The sequence below is a fragment of the Homarus americanus genome, unplaced genomic scaffold (genome assembly GCF_018991925.1).
Source record: "Homarus americanus isolate GMGI-L3 unplaced genomic scaffold, GMGI_Hamer_2.0 scaffold57980, whole genome shotgun sequence".
In the NCBI taxonomy this organism is placed as follows: domain Eukaryota; kingdom Metazoa; phylum Arthropoda; class Malacostraca; order Decapoda; family Nephropidae; genus Homarus; species Homarus americanus.
This window is the reverse complement of record NW_024716703.1, coordinates 20,492,240-20,502,578: the sequence shown is the minus strand read 5'-3', so window position 1 is coordinate 20,502,578 and position 10,339 is coordinate 20,492,240.

Sequence of the window (10,339 nt, the reverse complement as noted above, 5' to 3'; positions counted from 1 at the left end):
TCGTGTGACCGACATCCACAGAGAAATGGTGGGCACCGCGGGCAAGACGTGTGTTACGAACCCACGGCCTTGCCGGCGGTACACAGGATGCCAAATCCACTGAACATTGCCCGTTAAAGTACCTGTAAAAGAGAGAGAGTGAAGCAACATTGCGGCGAAGAGAAAGGGGAGAGAGATTGTCGACTAAAGGAGGAGAGTTAATAAGACGAAATGCCTTTGATTCCACCCTATCTAATAGTTGGACAGAAGAAGAGCCACCCCAGATATGAGAGCAGTACTCCAAGTTAGGACGAATGAATCCCTTATATACTTGGAGCAACTGCTCAGGAGTGAAGTAGCTGCGGCATCTGTACAGCATTCCCAACTTTCGGGAGGCAGCTTTAGTTATACTAAGGATGTGTGATTTCCAGGACATATTGGAGGAAATGGTGAGGCCTAACATATTTATTTCAGAATTTGGGAGGATGATAGCGTCCTGAAATGTAATTGGTGGGAGATTTAGGATGAATTATTTTTACTCGTTTTCCGCCCTGTGGTTAAGCAGTCTTTTTCAACAATGACCTCAACCTCCAACAGCGTCGTATATGACGCTTTAATTTACTTTTATCCTCTTCACCACTGATCGGCTCGTTAACCGCTTGGGCGATCGGTCACGTCCCTGTTACGCACTGTTGGCAAGTACTGGGCATGCACCGGGATAATCAAGAGAGTTTCTTTTGAGGACCAATTTACTCAGTTTACAGAGCCGTATGTAGTTTGAAAATCATCTGAAGATTAGGCATCCCAGCTTAATTAACCAGATGATTAAACACACCAATGCTGCCTGGGGAAGCGTTCCGTAGTTTAACATCAGGTGAAATAAGCTAGGGTGCCTTATTTTCAGGTAATCCATAGTTTGTTCCGGTAAAAATCATCTTGCCTATGCCTGCTTTAAATTACTCTCTATTTCGAAGAGTTTTTCTAACCGCAGAAAGCAGTTACAAGGTATTTTGAGACTAGTAAATAGTTGAAAGTTCCTGAGACAATGCAAAATATGGCTGAATTACATGCATTAACACTTGAAATGTGAGCCACTGTTAATTACAACTGTTTAAGGCAAAAACTTTAAAACTCACTTAGGCTAACATTACACCTAACCATCCCGAGAAAGAACCACTCAAAATACACGTCAGACCACCTGTATACGGTAAAATCTACCGGAAACCAAATTTTTCACTCTCTCACACACACACACGGACTGACAGGCAGAGGGTGTATGCATTGTTTGTCCATTACTGGCACAAGAAAAACAAGAATACAAATAAAAATATGAATAGCAATTACACCAAAGGAAATTATATGGACGGATATTACGAAGCAAAGAATCATTGGCTGGAGCAGGGGAGAGCAGCGCCACGATCTGGATTCATAACTATTCCAAAGTTTACTCCTGCTCGTAATTGTATGTTGGGCTCAGAAACGAAAAGCGACCACAACGCGTTGTGGTTGTTTGGAGAATAACTAGAAGCGAGATTTTGCTATAGGTTAGGTTAGTTTGGATTGGGTTAGGGTAAAATCCAAACGCAAAGTTTCGCTTTCTGGTTATTTTTAAGACAACCACAACGCGCTGTGGTCGCTTTTCGGTTTCTGAGACCAACATATATACAAACAACGGTAACTGTTTTAATGATATCAAAATTACAAGTTCATTTTACACTACATTCGTTATTTATCCCACACAGCCTAGCAAGGGGGAACATCAATGAGGGGACAATGATAATAAGGAAAACCCGCCACACTAAACGTAAATATAGGAATCACTAGTCTTGTGTACAGAACTAGTGTTCGTATCTGCTGGTGGATCTACAGCTGACGCCCAGAGCGCCTACTTCCAACACCCACTCGCCCTGCGACGCCTCACTTTGCATTTGAGGAAGGTGAGAATAATACAAATAATTTAGTAGAACCAACTCAACCCATACTACTCTACCAAAGGGTTACCGGAATTATCGTTATCATGTATTGTCCACTGTAACAAGAAGCCTATTTCAATATCAGCGCCCTGTCGAGCTTGATAGAGATAACAATTCAATTGCACACTTGAATTTTTTTTCAATTCTATTATATTTTGATCTTGTAAATATATATCTATAATACATAAATGAGCATAGACCCTCCTGTTTTCCTTCCAACAGGTGATACACATTTTCAATACACCCTTGGTCAGTTCTGCATATCCCCACCTGCACCCCTGGACGAAAATTTCTAGATACCGATATATATATACCGATATATATATATATATATATATATATATATATATATATATATATATATATATATATATATATATATATATTTCATTAGCCCAATAAAAGCACGCGGACTTCTACATTAATCAATTCGAACCCGGCACACAAGCCGTGTGCCGTCAGGTTCGAATCCTGGGGAGTTGAGGTGTTGATTGTGTATATATATATATATATATATATATATATATATATATATATATATATATATATATATATTTCATTAGCCCAATAAAGACGACTTCTACATATAATCACAAACTTCGATCAACCCACGGTGCACCGTGTCAAAAGTTCAGATCCTGTGGTTGAGGTGTTATTATATATATATATATATATATATATATATATATATATATATATATATATATATCTTGATAAAATCACACGGGAAAATGGAAACAACGTGTGATTTTATCCAAGATTTATCTTATCCACGTTTTCATTGTGGATTTACATGAAATATATATATATATATATATATATATATATATATATATATATATATATATATATATATATATATATATATATATATATATATATATATATATATATATATATATATATATATATATATATATTACGATTTTTTGGCGGAATCGTTTATTTTGCAAAATGACCGGCAAGCATATTGGTAATTTTGCAAAATAACTTACAAACAGACAACCTAAACTTATGGTTGAATAAGGTTAGGCTAGGATGGTTCATGTATCTTATTACACAGTGAAGTGGTCCTGTCCTTTTTTTTTTTTAACTTTGTAAGTTATTTTGCAAAATAACTTATTCCGCATAAAAAAACGTAACATATATGTTGGGCTCAGAAAACGAAAAACGACCACAACGCATTGTGGTTGTTTTCAAAACGGCCATAAAACGAAATTTTGCGTCTTGGATTTTACCCTAACCTAACCCAATCCAAATTAAACTAAACTAACCTACAGCAAAATCACGCTTCTGATTATTTTCCAAACAATCACAACGCGTTGTGGTCGCGTTTCGTTTTCTGAGCCCAATATATATATATATATATATATATATATATATATATATATATATATATATATCCGATGGTGTGCGTGTAATTTACAAGACAAACAACCAATAATGAGCGCCTAATAGATTCCTGCAAGGCCAAGTTCATGATCATATTTTTTTCTGTTAACATTTTCCTTATTTTCTGCATCCAAGAGGTAGGAAGGAGTAAAGTAGACGCACTCTCTCTCACCTTCATCTGGCACTTTCTGGGCTTGGTGCTTTACAGTCAAGGTTATACTGCGTGTTGCAAGGAGAGTAAATGAACCTTTGGTAAGATGTTTACAAAACACTGAATAGCGTAGGGTGGAACCCTGCCTGAACCTATATACACAGTCGCCCTGGAGATGATGAAAATAGTCTTATTCTTTTCCGCATTTATTTATAAAACTTATTGTTTGTATAATTTTTGCCAAATCCTTAAATTACAACCCTATCGCAGAAGTTTTGTATAACAAAGGGCAATGCAAACACACTAACATTCGGTTATCTAATTATGCTTTTATACATTAATGCAAATGTTTCCGTCAGACACATTTAATAAAAAGTATTTTAATACAGCTCACTCTATGTAAACTAATAGAATCCACTCACCAGTATCTCCAGGCCCCCCAAATAACCAGTATCTCCAGGCCTCCCAAATAACCAGTATCTTCAGGCCCACCAAATAACCAGTAACCAGTATCTCCAGGCCCCAAATAACCAGTATCTTCAGGCCCCCAAATAACCAGTATCTTCAGGCCCCCAAATAACCAGTATCTCCAGGCCCCCCAAATAACCAGTATCTTCAGGCCCACCAAATAACCAGTATCTTCAGGCCCCCAAATAACCAGTATCTCCAGGCCCCCAAATAAAGTATCTTCAGGCCCACCAAATAACCAGTATCTCCAGGCCCCCAAATAACCAGTCTTCAGGCCCCCAAATAACCAGTATCTTCAGGCCCCCCAAATAACCAGTATCTCCAGGCCCCCAACAACCAGTATCTTCAGGCCCCAAATAACCAGTATCTTCAGGCCCCCAAATAACCAGTATCTCCAGGCCCCCCAAATAACCAGTATCTCCAGGCCCCCCAAATAACCAGTATCTTCAGGCCCACCAAATAACCAGTATCTTCAGGCCCACCAAATAACCAGTCATTGTTTCACTTCACATATTTGATAAATAATAATAAAAAAGCTGCTACATCATCGGCAGTGTTAATACAGCCCGATGCACGCTTTCCTGATTGATACAAAAGTACCTTATAATTTTGCCAATAAGTCAACAGATGTCTCAGTGCATGGACGTAGTGAAGAATATCGTTAAGGGTATTGGATGGAATACATCCCGATGTTTTGGATGTGTAACTCCTTCAAGGGATTGTGTAAACACAAACACCAAGTGACTGTAAATGTACACTCGGTAAAAAAAAAACCAACACTATCTTTACAATTCTTGTACGAAACAAAATACACCACGAATGAATTTTTTTTATATAAAGGCCCATGAGGCATATACTTCGCATTGGTAGCCCTGCACGTGGATTGTTCAGTTCGAAATTCATCGGACCCTCCCGAGATAATTTTTTTAATCAAGTGTGCACCAAGGGGCATTGCAAACACCCTATTATAATATAATCATTAAATGGATGCCCTGGTGGGTGGACAAAAGCGGTGACAACTATTATTCCAACTACCTGTATCTTGTTAATGGAAACCTTGTATCAATACCTCAAGCACTTGCGGTGTGGGTTGCAAGGAAATAACAGGAAATAACAAGCTAAAATAGATTAAGAATGTCACTTAGAGGGAGACACAGGAAACGTATTAAAAAATGTACGATATAAATAATTATATACAACATTTGCGATGACAGTCGTCACTGGTTACAGCCCAGGCGACCGTTACACAATGCACTGATGCCTAACAACTCTTACCAACGTTAATATCTTATGCCAGCAACGCAATATTGAGTGGAGAGTTTTATACAATATTGTAAGTTATATCTGCTTTTAGCATACCTGAAATTATCAATCTCCTGAACGATCAATTCGGATCAATGAATTTCACTGAACCCTCAGTTATCAATAATTTTTATTTGATAACTGCCAGTACAGGAACTTAAAGTGACTGCTTGAATATACCTTATACATTACAATAGATTTAAACAGATATGAATATTACAGATGAAATTTATGAAATTTGTCTTTTAATATTAATATGTTCGGGATTTTGTTTTACTATAACCCGGGCGAAGAGTCCAGTACCTCAGCTAGAGCTAGTGTATATATACTCCCTGTATATATAAATGTGCGCCAATTAATTTGGGAAATTAAACAGACAGAATTACTCATACACAAAATAGTTTCATAATTATAAATATATAATTTATCTAAAAATTTTATAAACACAATTCAGGGTCTCTGCCGTTAAGAACTTTAATGATCTCACTTATGCGAAGTTCCTGAAGGCAAAGTTCGGAAAGGAGAAAATTAGATGCATTGGTATATCAGGTGGCTGTGCACTTAAGGGTATAGGGGTATAGGGGTAAAGGTGGGGGGGTGCCTGTCGTTATCTCGTCGGATGAGAATTAGGCCACCCAGCAGATAACAGGTGACTCCCACTAACATCCCTAACATTAACAGAATATAAAGGTCATCCCAAAGCGAACGGAAAAAAAAAATAAAATCTTTCAGCCCATCATTAAGTCATGAAAAAAAAGCGATCGATTATTCATAAATCTGCTATTTGTCATTTTTAATAATTCATGATAATTATTGCCGTCTTCCTGCGAAAGATAAAATAGTGGAAGTGGTGTGATATCAGTACAGGTACAGTGACTGTTTCTTTGTTTATTTGTCTATCCGCGAACTCCGGCTGCAGTTCTGAAAATAGAGCTGAAATCGGGCTTGGGTATGTGCATGCACCCAAGAATTGTACCAAAGGTGGGATTTTGGGGTCGACCCCCACCCATAAACGAGGAATTCCCTCAAAAAAAAAAGAAAAAAAAAGTGCAGTGGCGGGGAGGGGACCTCAACCCCCACCAAAAACTGTTAATGTAGCTGATAGTGTAGTGGGGCCTACTCCCATCTAAAAGTTGGTGTGGTTGATGTAATGTAAATGATAATGTAGTTAATGTTGTATAGATGATAATTCAGTTGAAGTGTAGACAGTGTATTCGATGTAGCGAAGACGATAGCTGCCTTTCAAAAACAAACCAGGGCAACTCCGGGTACCCCAGCTAATATATACATTCTGTACAGTATGAGATGTGAAGATGTAAATTACAGTACACGAAAGCGCTTGGGAACTTCGTGTTTTCTTCTTTCCTTATGGTTATCAGCATATATATATATATATATATATATATATATATATATATATATATATATATATATATATATATATATATATATATATATATATATATATATATATATCAGCGTTTTTAAATTCGTTTTCATGAAAAATCAGTGGCAGGTCAGTCGTCAATAATTACCCGTCATGAACAAAATGAGTTAAAAAAAAGGCCAAAGAATGCGATCGCTCTTGCTTCTAAATGTCAACTTCCCAGCTCAATACGTGCCTCAGAAATCTACCGAACAAGAGACCAAGAAAGAAAATAAATGTTAAAGCAGTAAGTACCCGCTTTTGCACGAGCTTCACGAAGCATCTTGAGATGGAATGGGGGAGGAGGTATACAGTTACGATACTGTGGAATTACATTAAACGACAACCCCTTGTATCTCATACAATAACCTTAAGGGAACTGTTATTTCTCGTATATATAAAAAAAAATGTTGCGAAACTTTCATAGGGAAGAAGAGGCCCTGGACGCTATCGTGCGTGCTGGAGAGGCCCACAACTTGGTAGGCAGCAAGCTGGTGCCAGCGCATCTCCGTTGAAGGGGGACGTGACTCGGCCTCTACTCTTGAGAATACTAATCATATTAGTGTAACCTTATGAGCTTTGAGTTCCCACATGACGCATAACTACGCACATAAAACAGCGTAGGTAATGTAACAAGTTTTTTTTCTTTTTTTTTAATTAATCTATGATGTCTAAGGAGGTATCTCACTGTTGTTACTTTAGCAGCATGGTATGCTTTCCTTGCAATGTAAAATAATCTACTCAACACGATGAATGTGTTTGTGAGCGTGAGTATGTGCGTAGTAGGCGTGTGCACCACAGAAGCCCCACACACACTGAAACAAGGGTTCAGGTTTCGTCATGTGAAGGAAGTTAATCCGGCGGGTGGCGGGCAGAGGTAGCTCCTCCACGTGTTCCACACACTGCAGCAGACCCTGGCTTGGGCTTACCTCGGTCACCTCAACATATCCCCCTCCTCCCCTTGAAATATCGGATGTTGCTCTTGGATCATCTGGTACTCGCCCCTCCCCCTTTATCTGATATTGGTAAGGGGTAATCTGATACCACCCCTCCCCCTTCGTTACCACACCTTGGGGTTATTCTCTTTCCACCGACCCCCTTCCTTTCACCACCACTACAATGCCTCCCTTGCTGATATTATATAATTTCACTATTATTTCAGAAATAAAAATTATCGTACATCGATTTCTATTACTTAACAAAACTTATGCAACGTCGCCTTGTACAGTCAGCCAAAGATGCACCGACCCCACCCTTTGGTCTCGTGCTCGCAATTTTACCTGGCAATACTTGGTAAAGGAAGGCTGTATGCAAAGGTGATTGTGATTGGTGGATCTGTTTTCGGCTGTATCACTGTCAGGATAACTATTTAACACATCAAAGGAAGCATTTTTATAATAATAAACTATTCATCATTATTTTAGAACAAGAGAAGTTTCCAAATGTTCGTATATTTGCTTAAATAATGAAAATTTTATGTGAGAATCTTGTGGCAGCTGTGATTGTAGTTGAGTTGCCAATTCATTAATATAATTTTCTTCATTATTTAAGCAAATATACGAAAATTTGGAAACTTCTCATGACCTTAAATAACAATAGTTATTATTAAAAAAATTATACCTTTAGTTTATTTAATAATTATCCTGACAGTGATACAGCCGAAAACAGATCCACCAATCACAATCACCTTTACAAACAGCCTTCCTTTACCAAGTATTGCCAGGTAAAATTTCGAGCAAGAGACCCAGGGTGGGGTCGGTACATCTTTGGCTGACTGTACATACAGGATTTTTTTTTTCATTCACATCAGGACTGCACACACGGATTAACGAAAATGTATAACGTTTGGCGATTATATTTGCATTTTATCAAAGTGGACTATAACGGAATCGTCCCCTACGACCTTTAATCTAGGTTCGCTGTGTACACATATATATTTTGAATTCGAGCATTCACTGTGTTGTGTCCCAGCGAATGGTCGAACTGGAAGTATGTTTCTCCAACGCTAATTGTTACTATATTTGTCAGTTCATGTTTTACAAATGTCAATTTAGATTGGAAAATGTCATTTATTGCCCTTCGTACGTCACCATCAACTGGAAAACGCCATTCGGGTGATATTCTATTAACCTCTTGTGCACAAGTTCCCCTCTGAGCTGAATAAAATCGTCTGGCGTTAGTCAAAGGGGTTATAGTTAAGATGTTTGGGTTATAAAACAAATGAACTTTTGATAAGATTTCGGTAATTTATTCTTGAAAATAAAGAAATATTGTTCTGATTTTGACAGAACCCAGCGGCATGTATATCTATTCAAGTAAAAAAATTAAAAAACGCCATCTTCGGTTGCCAAGATTTGGGTAATTTATTTGATAGTCTTGCTAATCTATCCTGATCCCCTCCTATAACTTGATGCTAACTATTACACCTACCCTGTTGTATCAATTCACTGAATATGACGGAGCACGTACTCCCCCCGCTGGCCAGGCTGGCTTTTCTTACATTATTGCCCGACCACCAAAATCAACCGATGCCAACTCATGCTTATATGACATTTGTAATGCATTTCAATTATTATTGTAATCCTTATTATATAAATTATAATATTTTTAAGAAAATATTCGTTTTTTTTTGTCTGCCATCCATTACCCCTAAGGAAAAGTCCAAATTGGGGTATTTTACCCCAGGCTGGGAACCCACGATATACCCACCGCTGATTTCACATCAGTGGTCACGTTTCACTAATCAGGAATTAACAGTTAGTAACACCACCCAAATGAAATAAACACATGATAGGCCTACACTGTCCACACACTCCTCCCGTTCATTATTTGATGGGCGAGACGTGAAAATCTGAAATGAAAACTAGTAACTCGCCACTGACTCCCAAATTGGTCAAAATACGGATATTTATGGCTGTAATAATAATAATAATAATAATAATAATAATAATAATAATAATAATAATAAAATAAGAACTACTCCAAGCAAGTATACACATTTTACAGGTTTTCTACAACATATATTGTAGTTTGGTGAAACATGACAGGATGCTTAAGGCATATAAGTTTTACCTAAATGTACGCCAAAGAGTATTACTGTATACAGATATATATCAGTTAACAGTGTGAGAATTAATAAATGTGTGAGCGTCACACTCAAAAGTTTCCGACAAGAACACAGCATTTCTACTGTTTAGTTACGCAAGACTGGCTCGTCATGGCAAGTAGCGAGGTCTACTGTGGGTTTTCTCAAAGCCAAAATCGAATTATGACATTTATCTATCTCAGTCATCTGCGAGCCTGTGAGCCCCTGACACAATAAACACATCATAGAAATATGTTTGACTGGTCGCACTGATAAACTGGGCAATGTCTACGTACAGTAGAAAAAAAAATCTGCACTACTGGGTCTGACGGCCGTATTCTGTATATCATGTATAGTTAATAAAGAAAAATTAACACGAATCACCTTGGTAAATAAGTGTTGTTCAGAATTCCTGGTCCGGTGTATCATATTGCATAACACCGTAAAGGTGCAGACATTTTTGTTGTTGCAATGGATACCCAGAAAGCAAGTCGACTTACCCTAAATTATCATTCTCATCCTCAAAGTGTAGTAGGTAGCTACCAAACGGGGAGGTACTACCG